The following is a 13,027-nucleotide window of genomic DNA, read 5'->3' on the forward strand; positions in this document are numbered from 1 at the left end:
TAAAATTAAATTATAATTGATAATTTAATTTAGATGTATTTATTGGGTTGGATTATCGAATTAATGATTTGAAAGAGATAATTCTTAAACAGAAAAAAAAAAAAAGATAGTCGGAAATTTTATATGTTAACCCATTTGTCTAAATTCTTATAAATAATGAATTATCAATTTAAGAACCAATTGTCTAAATTTTTTTATCGAATTAATAATATGTTAACCATTTTACTTGTCCCCTGTCTCCTCTCCCACTCTAAATTTCTTTAATTTGCTTCAAAACATCTATCATCATTTGCTACTGATCACTCCAATTACTATTGTCATTGTATATATATATATATATATATATATATATATATAAATTACTCTTCCACCGATTTTATTTCTATACTAGATAATCGATAATCAATGAATAATCATTAAGCCAAATATAAAATTAATTAATATCTTATTGATTCTGTAGAGATTTAGCACATATAAAAATTAATAATAAATACAAGAATTATTAAATATAAAAATCAAATCAAACCATATGATAATCACCCTGACCCCTAATTTCCTTGAGAATAGTATCCTGGATATGCATGGTAAATGATTTTCTTTTTTAGTTTTTTATGTCGTTGGATGGAAACAAAATTTATTTAATGTACGAATTACTTAAACAACTAAAAAATATACGGTTGACAATAGCTGTAAAAAAACATATTTATTACATTAGAAAAAGAGAAGGCATACTATAAATATGAAAGATGTAGAAGATTATTTATGTCGAGAAACTATAGCTGACAATGACCAGAATAACGTGCATCATGAGAAACAAGATATTTAATTTTAAAATTTGATCATAAGTTAATGTTTTACGAAAATAAAATCATGATTGGTATAATTTTGAATTTATAGTATATTTTTTTTCTTTTAATCTATTTGCTTTAGTAATATTCACTTATATTTTAACACTCTATACCATTTATTCTTTAATTAAAATTGATAGATTATCTCTTTCTCAAATATTAAAAGAATTTTATGGTGTGTATTTATTTATTTATTTTTAAATTCAAAATGACTTATACTAATTATAGCGAAAAGGCAAAATATCCAACTTTGAACTTGTTTTAAAAAGTTGATTTCACACTCAAATTAATTTAGCAACTTATTATACCACCCCAAATGTACTAATTTAGTCACATAATCTAATGTGATTTACACGCATTTGTCAGATCTTTGCAAGCTTACCCGTGTAATTTATTTATTTTATTAATACATTATTAGTAAAAAAAGTCAAGTAATAACTTCATTCAATTTATTTTTTTCTAACCGCCATCCAAAAATTCAATACCATCACCATCTTATTGCGCGACATCTATCATCAAATATCACACGCTATTAAGGTCACCAAAAATCACCAAACATAACCACCTATTTCACCATTCGATACTCAAAGAACAATTATCAATATTTATTTACAAAGATTTTAGTCGAACAATTGACAATTTAGTACTCGATTTACTATCACTAATTTTGTGGAAATTTTAGAAATGATTTTCTTAAGAGAGAAGAAAGATCTATGAAAATACATACATTAAAAGATTGGATTTTGTGCAAAATTTAAAAACTTTTTACAAAGAAAAGGAAAGGTATGGAAATGTTCTAACTTCATGTGTTCACAATCAATAAAAAAGATAAATAAATTGATGAATTTGATGATGGGAATGGAAATAGTAAGAATTGATCAATTTTAGATGTCTCGTTGAAATCTTTTTCAAGCAGCAAACCTAATTAATTGAACAACTTCGAAGATTTTTGTAGTGAATTTTGAGCCTCAATATAATATTGTTTTATGTTTTTCTCTCAAAAAATTACCATGAAAAAAATTGTTTTTTTTCATAAACACCATAGTAAAATAAGTGCTTGTGATAAAGAAAAAAAGAAGAAGAAATATAAGATGGCGTGAAGATGAAGGGGTGTATGTGGGGTTTACTTTTACTTAAACACGCCTTTTTTATTTTGTATTTTATTTTATTTACACGTCATCTTTGAGGGCAATATAAAATTCACTTTTGAATCGCCATGATAATCTAAACAAGTAACTCACTTCTCAGGACAAGTTTAAGGGAAAGTTTATGTCTTTTTATTATACTTATAATATTTACCGTTTTATCAAACATGCATTTCATGATGTTGTTAAAAAATATGCACGTTTTAGTTTTATATTTGAAATTTATATATTAATTACTTTTTATAATATTAGTTAAAAATACTTCATTAATTAATATATTTTCAATATATAATATCAATCTTAGATACCTAATCTAAAACTTTATTTATGAAGGCACATATTCTGTCAAAATTAATTTAATTTTTTTAATAATCAACTCTTATTTTAAATTTTTTATTTAAATTGTCAAATATGCATTCCACTGTATGTTCTTAAAAAATATGCACTTTCAATTTTTATGATTAATCAAATTAGAATATTATTCATTTGAAATCTACATATGAATTATTTTGTATACTAGTATTTGTTAAGATTATAGGTATATTGATTCATATATTTCCAGGAGACAATATCTATCTTATGTATGTAATTTAATCTCCATTTATGAAGGCACGTGTTTATTAAATATTAATATTTATTTTTTAATAATCAACTCTTATTTTAAATTTTGATCTAATTATACAATTATATTTATGTAATCAAGTAGTATGCGTATAGTTATACTGTGACAAATAAATAGGTCGTCAAAATCATTATATTATATAACTATTTAATTGTGTAATTATTGCCTTAATAGTCATATCAAATTTATTTATCAAATGACTTTTCAAACCAAATTTATGTTGTAGCCCAACAAGCACACTATCCATCCTTTGTTGTGAAACTTTGTCCTTATTAAAAGTCATAACATACCATCTTATTTAAAAGTTTAAATTATTAAATAAAATTTAATTATTAAATTATATCTTTAGTATATTTTTCATATTCAGATGTCGAATTTAATTTTTTCATGAATAAAGATATTAATTGATAATGAAACTCGAATCTAAGAAGTTCACTTTTTTTATATACTATGATAAAATATTTGACTATTTTATTTTAAAGCAGCGATTATTAAATAGAGAAAATTACTATAAAAAAAATCAGTCAGCGATTATTTTTTCATTGTTTAATGACACAAAATATTTGTACATAATTAATTCCTAATATATTTGTAGTAAGTAATTATAAGTGATAATATATCTTTATTTACTTAATTATTTTTAAATATAGACTTTACTATAGTAGATATTCTCATGAAGCACATTATTTGGGTCACTGTCAGAGAATTTCTTGACATTGATACATCTTTCATAATGAGGCGCCCTACTTATCAAACTCAATTTTGGGCTAAAAACCACTGCTCATCAGACGGAGTCACAAAGACAAAGCCAATAAAAGTAGTACGATGATGAAACTTGAATCTAAGAAGTTCACTTTTTTTATATACTATGATAAAATATTTGACTATTTTATTTTAAAGCAGCGATTATTAAATAGAGAAAATTACTATTAAAAAAATCAGTCAGCGATTATTTTTTCATTGTTTAATGACACAAAATATTTGTACATAATTAATTCCTAATATATTTGTAGTAAGTAATTATAAGTGATAATATATCTTTATTTACTTAATTATTTTTAAATATAGACTTTACTATAGTAGATATTCTCATGAAGCACATTATTTGGGTCACTGTCAAAGAATTCTTGACATTGATACATCTTTCATAACGAGGCACCCTACTTATCAAACTCAATTTCGGGCTAAAAACCACGGCTCATCAGACGGAGTCACAAAGACAAATCCAATAAAAGTAGTACGATGATGAAACTCGAATCTAAGAAGTTCACTTTTTTTATATACTATGATAAAATATTTGACTATTTTATTTTAAAGTAGCAATTATTAATAGAGAAAATTACTATAAAAAAAATCAGTCAGCGATTACTTTTTCATTGTTTAATGACACAAAACATTTTTACATACTTAATTTCTAATATATTTGTAGTAAGTAATTATAAGTGATAATATATCTTTATTTACTTAATTATTTTTAAATATAGACTTTACTATAGTAGATATTCTCATGAAGCACATTATTTGGGTCACTGTCAGAGAATTTCTTGACATTGATTTTGACTAACATCTTTCATAATGAGAAAAATAATCTTTTTGGTGTACGTTTTTGAATTAGCTACTATTAATAAAGAGTATTTCTTTTGTTGATATCAGACACAAAATAAATAAATACATATAAAAGATTCTAATAAACAAAGCTTGTAATATTTGATGAAGATCAAAAGGACCAAAATCACGTATAGGATCGGAGTAGAATATTTAAGAACTTTTTAAAAATTTACCCTAAATATAAGAATCGTGTTTTAAATTTTCTTTGGCACGATTACTTTCACCATCTTATTTATTAATAATGATGAATAAATGGAAAAATATTCTTTTGACAGACGAAAAAGAGAAAAGAAGTACTCTGAATACAAAAAAATATTCATTCCAATTTCCACCTTAATTATTACTCCCTCCGTCCCTTTTTAGTTGTCCACTTTAGAAATGGCACACAGATTAAGACAACAATGATTAGCACAGTGAAGTTACAATTTTACCCTTATGACAACTTTGCACTTCAAAATTACAACCACTTATTTGAATTCAAGTGAAATAAATTGGAGAAACAACATACACTTTTACAATTTTCAAGAAGTGTAAATAAGGGTATACTAGGAAAAAATTTGTTGTCCTTTCTTGATTTGTCAAAATAGACAACTAAATAGGGACAACTAAAAAAGGAAATATGGACAAGTAAATAGGGACGGAGGGAGTATTGATTTGGCATATGTACACTGAATACGTGAATTTCATCCATTAAAAGTAGACAATATGTTGTGGGGGTAAAACAATAATTTACTTTAAGGATGGGTATGATATGACAGGGGCGATTTAAAGGTGTCACGTGACAAGGCTTTGTCCGAAAATTTTATTAAATAAGTATAAATAACTGAAAAGAAAAAAAAAAATGTAAACAAAGAACAAATATAACAAAGTGACATTCCTTGTACCAAAAATGAGCGTAGCTAAGTTGGTTAGGGTTCTTCATTACATGTTGTATGTTGGAGGTTAGAACCTCAATAGAGCCACCTTTTCCTTTCTTAGTTTAAATTTATTTCTCTACCCAAATCAAAATGCTAAATAATTCTTAATTTTTTAATATAATATTATATTTTTTGTTTATTTATTTTTATTCTGAAATGTGATATTTAAATTTTTAATTTAAATTTATTTTGCTACACAAATCAAAATGCTAAAAAAAATATTAATTTTTTAATATAATATTATATTTTTTGTTTATTTATTTTTAATTTAAAATGTGACACTGCTTAGGAAGAATCCTGCGTACGCCACTGGATATGATTTGTAGGATGTTTAAAATTTCGATTCAATAATTTTATTTTATTTTTCAAAATGTTATATTGTTATTATATTAAATTAATTTGGTAATAATTTAATATTTTAAAGTTTGTTTTTAATATTTTACGAGTTGATAACTATAGTTTGTTATAAAAAAATGTCTCAACTAAATCAAATGATTATATCATATTAATTATATATATATATATATGAAAATTATTTACATAACTATACACTTCGTTAATATATTCAATATTTCAATATTTTATTTATAAATAATGAATACTATATCAAATATAAAAAATATTTAAATATATAGCATATAGGAATCACAATATCAAATTTTTTAATTCAATGTGATAATTCAATAGCTATTGTATTGTACACATTTTTATTTATCTTAATTATTGATAACCATATATTTTTTTATTTTTACTTGTCTGCTATTTCAAAAATAATTACTTGCCATTTTTAACATATGAAGAAAATATAATTTTTTTTCTTCATATTTTATCCTTAACAATAATTGCCTATTCTTTAAGTTATATTTTAAAACATAATATTAAACATCAATTAATAGAAATGGTATAGTAAAATAGTCATATCAATTATTATTTGGTGTCAAGTCAAAATATATGACAAATAAAAATAAATTTTAAAAAATACTATATTTAATGTACCATTAGATTTATACCTAACAATTAGTACTCATTATATTAATTTTAATACATCACTTTCAAACCAGTAATCAAAGACCCCAAGTTAATGGCTCAAAGGCAGTGTGAGGGAGGGTAGGACAAAAAGCGACTTAACTTAATTTGGAAAAAAATAAATTCAAAAGATCTCCATCACCGAAAAATAAATAATTTCACAAAATTATGAGCTAATTTATTCAATTATTTAAAAATATATATAAAATTAATGTAATTAAACATGTTTAAAAGTATCCAAATATCTTCATAAGTTACTTTAGTCTTCCGTCAACTTTTTTTTGGGTAATTACTTGTTTGAAAGTAACTTAGCAACAATCAATTGTTTTCAACGAATTTTCGTATTTATTGAGTTTTTGTCTTATTCAGAAAGTTGTTATTCCGATTTTTTTAGAAAATAATTTAGTAGTAGTACCTAACTCATATAGATTATTATTTTTCATAGAAACTAGACACTTGTATTATTGCAATAAAAAAATTATATAGTTTAAACTTAAAATATATCCACAATATCATGTACAATTTAACTTAAGGAAAAATTTCTTTCTAGAAATTCCCTTCAGTGAAGAAATAAAAAAGTACAAATTATGAAAGTGGTCATTCGATATTTTGCTTTATTAAAAAATTGATCTAATTATCAAAATTATCGAAATTGAACAAATACGTTCTTCTTCTTCCTTCCAGTTTTGTCATCAATTACTTATTTTCCCTTTTCTTCCTTCTTCATTATCATCTTCTTGTCTTCTCCTTTTTTCTTTTTCTTTTTTAATTCGACATATTAAAAACAATGAATCGTTTAGAGTGAACTATATATGATCAAAAGATTCAAAATATTGAGAGGATTTCATATTTAATTTTGTTGGACTGTTTAGAGGTGATTTTGAGTTGATCGATATTGAATAGTCAGTATATACTTTATGAATAATCAATGTATGTTTCATGTATAGTTAAGTTATATTCAATTTTTTTGAATGTATCATAATATACCGTCAATGTATAGCTCATATATAGGTTAGCTATAGTGTATAGTTAGTGTATATTTTTTTTTTATGACTTTTGGCAAGATATGTTGTATAATTCATGTATACTTTTTATGACTTTTGACTATTTTTATGCAAATAAAATATGACTATATATATCATAAAACTAATTACTTTATTATATATATTTGAAACCAGTCCAATAAATTTTTTAGTTAAATTATAAGCTATTTTATTCAAACATTATATATATATATAAATCAATACAATCAAACATGCTTGAAAGCATCTAAATATTTTCACACATCAATGCTATCTCCCATTAAGATTTTTTCTTAATAATTACTTATTTTGAAAGTAACTTTGCAACAACCAATTTTTTCCAATGTATTTCTGTAACATCTCGCAACTAGAAAGAACTAGAAGGAAGTTTAAAATCTGGAAATAGTTATTTTTGGAAAGTATAAGGAAATCTGAAAATTTTTAAGGAAGTTAAAGTGAATTTTCGGTAAACTTTAAACGACCATAACTCCTAGCTCAGGATGAGTTAGGTGTAGTTTCAGATATTGTTGGAAAGCTCTTGGAATGATCTTTCCAACGCTGCCAAGTTTACGTGATTCCGAGTTCGTATGAGTGAGTTATTTCCTTTGGAAGTTGGGTTGTTCAAATAAGGAAATGCCCAATCCGGATTTTTGAAGGGTAGTTTGGTCTTTTCCTTACCCAATTAATTAAATCCGTTTTTAATAAAATAATTGGGGTAAAAACTGAGTTAGTTCAGTTACACTTTTGAGAAATAGAGTTAGGGCTTTCGGAGAAAGAACGCAAGAGAAAGAAGAGGAAAAGCAAGATTCGCCAAGAACGATTGATTTTGGTTGCGGATTCGCCAGACAATTGACCCTACAAGGTATGTGAGTCTCTCATAGTGTTGGGTTCATTCACCCACGCGCCAAACATGTTTAGTTCAGCGAAATTCGTCCTAAAAGAGTTTGAAAGTTGATGTTCGTAACATAAATTCTTGAATTTGAATGTTGTTTTTGAATTGGGATGAATTGAGAAGTTTCTGAGTTCGTTACGTCGCATTATAGAGTCGTTTTGAGTTAGGTTCTTAGGTACATTTCCTAGGTATCTATATCTAAAGGTAATTTGAGAAAAAGAACCGAGGTTGTGTGATTTGGGGCTAGAAAACGAAGAAGAAATTTTGTCGAACGAAATTTGAGTATGGGAGCACGTCGCGCCACCTGTTCCCAGAATTGAAAAATTCTGCTTCGCTTTGCGAAGCTGACACGAGGTGTTTTGCCTCAAAAGACATTTTCGGAACCAAAATTTAATTATGCCTCCATGTCACGGACTCACCTTCAAATCTTGATTTTCGGTCTTTTCCCATGTTTAGCTATCTAAAATCATTCCTAAACAACATGAGATCTTTTCAAACACCAATCATAATCTTTGAATCCATAATTCAATTCAAGGATCAGTTAAGAGTCAAGACAAAAGCAGTTAAGATCAAAGTCAAGAGAAGTCAAGAGTCAAGTAAAAGAAGTTCATTTCAAGTTTTCATAAGTCTTTTACAAACGTTCTAACTTTGTTTTAAGACTTAAGTTTTGAAGTTGAGTAAAGAGTAAGAGCAAAGTTCATTTTCTTTAAAATGATATACGGGAACTAAGTATTTCCAAGAGTAAATGTTTTCACATTTAAGATGAGAGGAAACTGAGATTTCCAAAAGAGTTTTGAACAACAAAAGGGAACATTGATTCCAAGAGAGCTTTTTAAGCTAAGTTTGAGCAATTATCTCAAACCGGAGAAGAAGTTGTTTTAAAAACATATGAGCTAAGTATATTTTGGGAGTAGTATTGAGCACCGATATGGGGACGCGAGTTCATATTAGCTCAAGCCCCCAAAAACCTGTAGCCATTATGGGCAGAAAAAGGATCATACTTTTTAGATGATTCCTTAGTGCTTTTTAGCATAGACTAGTGGATTCACTTAGTAGTTCAGGTTCTATATCGATGGCAAGGTATAGGACGGTCCTTGGCAACGTGAGGTAAAACGTTGTACCATCACTTAGACTCTGATGGTTGTCGGTTAGAGAATCTCCCACAGAAGTTATATTACTTTCTAAATGAGTAAAGTTAAGTTTGTTATTACTTTATCTTTAACGAACTAAGATTGTTTTTAGTTGTTTTATAAGCTTTATATATGTTGACACCCAAATTTGGACCTCCAAGATATGAATTAGTCATCGAGCTTCTTAAATTTCAAACGATTTGAAATAATTGACTTTTTAAAATTTAAAATATTTTTCAAGTTATTTTTATCACTTTTTATAATTTTTATATAATATATATGTTTATATAAATTTGTATATAATTAGTATAGTTTATGAATATTCGAAAACCGTCTTAAAAAGATTTTGTTAAATATTTGGTTAATTAATTTAGTTATATAATAGTTTATACTTTAATTTATTTAGTTTATAGTTAAGTTAATTACTTTATTTCGTTAGCATTAAGAAGCTCATTGATTAATTTATATTAATTCGTCTTATTTAGGATTTAGCCGAATTTGTTAATTTAACTCAATTTAGCTATTTTTTTTTAAACTCCAAAATCTAACCAATCTATGACCAATGTTTTCACTCCTTATTGGACCATTTAAAGGACCAAGTTCTGGGCCTTTCTTGCCTCTTTTCAGCTGCCCAGCAGACCCAATTTAATATTCCCAGCACAAACCCAATTCTTCCAACAATACAACAATATAAAAAACAACCAGCAGTGCTCCAATACATACCTAACCCGACCCTGCACTGTTTTTCTTCCCCAGACGCGACCAAACCCAGAAAATTAAATCGCAACTCCAGCAAAGAACGCGACCCGACCCAGCTCTCGCGTCCCTCTCCCTCTCTCCTCACGCGTGTTCATCCGTATGCGAATCTTTCCAGATGTCTTTAGCTCTTTGCCTCAATCATCCTCTGCTCGAATCGAACGACTGCAATGCTTTTTCTGCTGAAGAATGGTACAAGAATCGTACTGTTCCGGCAGCAGCATTATCCTCTAGCAAGGATTTGAATTTCAAATTTCGAATTCAGAAGCTCCCTCCCATTTTTCCCTCTTAAACCGAGCCCCATTTTCCTCTTATAAATAGTCCATGTTCATCTTGATTGAGAGAGGGGGGATGGCTTATTTTGGGTTGGAAAAAATATACATTGGAGAGAGCTGCCATTAGAGACGAAATTACAATAAAATTGTTAGCTATACAACTTTATATAAAATACTTAAGGATGGACCTTGAAATCAGAGAGTGAGAGTTCAAATTTTTGTTCAGTCTTCTTGCTTATGTCTTGAACACGGAAGTTTCTCGAAATCATATTTCAGTGGTGGTGAAGTCGCTTCCATGCTCGTCTAGTTCCCGTTCGCTGCTCCGAGAAAGGTACAACATTTTCAAATCTTGATTTGCTTCAGTTAAAATTGTTTTTTTTTTCACTTTATTTGTTAGATGAACTTAGTATTCTCTTCTTTTAGCAATTTCATTTCTTTAAATTTAATTCTTCTAAATGCCCTATATTGTTTATTATGCTTTGTTAGTTAGTTTATGTTGTTGCTATAAATAAGAATGCCTCATTATGTGGATAATTTGATGTCATAGATGCTAAATGTGTTGTTACAAATTTTGCATTGAGAAATTGTAAATTTGATAATTTCGTTTTGGTATCTTGGTTGTTTATGGAAGTTCTATCTTTTCAGAATTAATCCCCCTTCTCTGTTTCCCCGAGTTTTTTTCTTCTTCCAGCTTTCTCTTTAAGATTATAAGCTAAATTGTTTTGATTAAATAGAAATAAAAATGGCTGTTCTTTAATGTAAGTTTAATCTGCAAAGTTGTGAATAAATCATGTTGTTCTTCTCTGTTTTGGATTACCTGGTTCTGTAGCGAAATTTATAGTAAAAAATATATATATATAAATATTGTTGCTTTATCTCTTTTCGATCTTGAGTCGCTATGTCAGTTCTTTCGGGTTCAGTTCAGATAGGTCTGTCTCTATGTTGGACCGTGGAAGCATAAATTGGTTGACTATAATTGTTTAAATGTTATTCCCTCAACAGCCTTTTTGCATTGTGTATTTATGTTTAGTAGCTAAATTTATTTAGTCTACTATTGCCTTTGTATTGCCTTCACTTATGTTACATTTTCTTTCTTTTTCGTTCAGGAAGTTACCTTAATTAAATATCATATCTCAGTTTCAATTAGTTACCATGGTCATCTCTTTCCTTTGAAAATATCTTTATCTCTTTTCTGTTAAAAATGCTTTAGCTTGTGGATTTGATCTTTATTTCTTAAAAATGTGTTGTATGTTTGTCTTCATTATGAGTTGATTACTAGACCATGTGTATGTGGGGACTTGTGTTTTCTTATATTTATTTTTGTCTATTTCTATATTTTGTCTTGTCACTTAATTTATTTCCCTTTAGAAAAATTCCCCTTAAATCCTATTCCCTTGAGATAATTATATATTAGTAATAAATAAATGAGTTCTTTTACTTGGTTAAAATTTCAAAATTAGTCAAAGTCATTATGGGTGCTTTTACTTAATTAAAATTTCAAAATTAGTCAAAGTCGTTATGACTCCTTTACTTAGTTAAAATTTTAAAAAATAAAATTAACCAAAGTCATTTTAGTCAAATTGCCGGTTAACCGCAAGTTAGCGGGCATTCCGAGGGCCTAACACCTTCTCGGAAAGTGCATTGAACTTCGAACCTTTTTATTTTCAATTGATTTTATCTGTTTGAGTCTTTTGAAAACCTTAAATTTTTTCTTGATTTTTCTCTAAAAATTAAGTGGCGACTCTGTTATTTTGGAAATTTGATTTCTCTTAAACCATAAGTTTGATCGATTTTTTGAAAACTTAGTTATTTTCCTTTTATATATAATTTCGAATAAAACAATATATATATATATATATACCGCATGTGTTTTATTGCTTTATATTGAGTTGAGTATCCATGAGTTGAGAAAAGCCAAGTAGGTATTTCTTCCATAATCTCTTTCAAGCCTATGTTTGTTAGCATTCCAACTCGCATACTCGTACATTCAATGTATTGATGTCAGTTGGCCTGCATCTTATTATTATGTAGACGCAGGTAACCAGGATCAACATCTAGCGCCTCGTTGATTCAGCTTGAGCATTCAAAGTCTGTTGGTGAGCCTCCTTGCATTTAGGAGGACTCCTTATTTGCTTTCTAGTCTTTCAGATGTTAGGATGATCGGGGGTCCTGTCCCGACATCCCTCTTTGTTTTAGAGGCTTCATAGACAGTTAGTAGTTCAATTGTCTTTGCATTATTGTTCTTATGTTAAAGACTTGGGTTGTCACTTTTGGCCAAGTTGAATGTTTAATCTTTAAAACATTCTCAGTTATTTTATTATTCAGTTCAATTAAGTTCATTGATCATTATAGATATGAATATTGTCTTCCGCTTAGTTAAGTAAGCCAGGCCAGGGGTTCGCTTGGAGCCAACAATGGTCTTTGAGTGTCAATCCCGCCTAGGGTGTAGGCTCGGGGCGTGACAATTCCCATATTTATTAAGCCCTTATCTCATCCAAAAAGTTATGTTTCGATTCATTAGATGCTCATGCTATGGTAGTACCTAACTCGCAGAAGACTACATTTTTATTTCTTCATAAAAGCTAGACACTTCGTATAACTACATTAAAAAGTTACATATTTTAAATATATTATATTCAACAACATCATGTAACATTTAACACGGAAAAAACCTCTTCGAGGAGTCAGCAAAAAATAAAGCATACAAATATCTTCACACGTTACTTCTATCTCTAATCAAACTTTTCTTGGTAATTTTGGAGCAATTAATTTTTTTCAACTTGTTT

General features: G+C 27.7%; 1 long non-coding RNA gene across 1 annotated transcript; it reads left to right on the plus strand.

Moving 5' to 3' along the window:
• Positions 1-9,944: 9,944 nt before the first annotated feature.
• Positions 9,945-12,575, plus strand: LOC125848831 (uncharacterized). Its single transcript, XR_007444559.1, has 2 exons — positions 9,945-10,572; positions 12,273-12,575. It is a non-coding gene; the product is annotated as an uncharacterized LOC125848831 (long non-coding RNA).
• The last annotated feature ends 452 nt before the right edge of the window (positions 12,576-13,027 follow it).

Source organism: Solanum stenotomum, chromosome 12, assembly GCF_019186545.1.
Source record: "Solanum stenotomum isolate F172 chromosome 12, ASM1918654v1, whole genome shotgun sequence".
Lineage (NCBI taxonomy): Eukaryota > Viridiplantae > Streptophyta > Magnoliopsida > Solanales > Solanaceae > Solanum > Solanum stenotomum.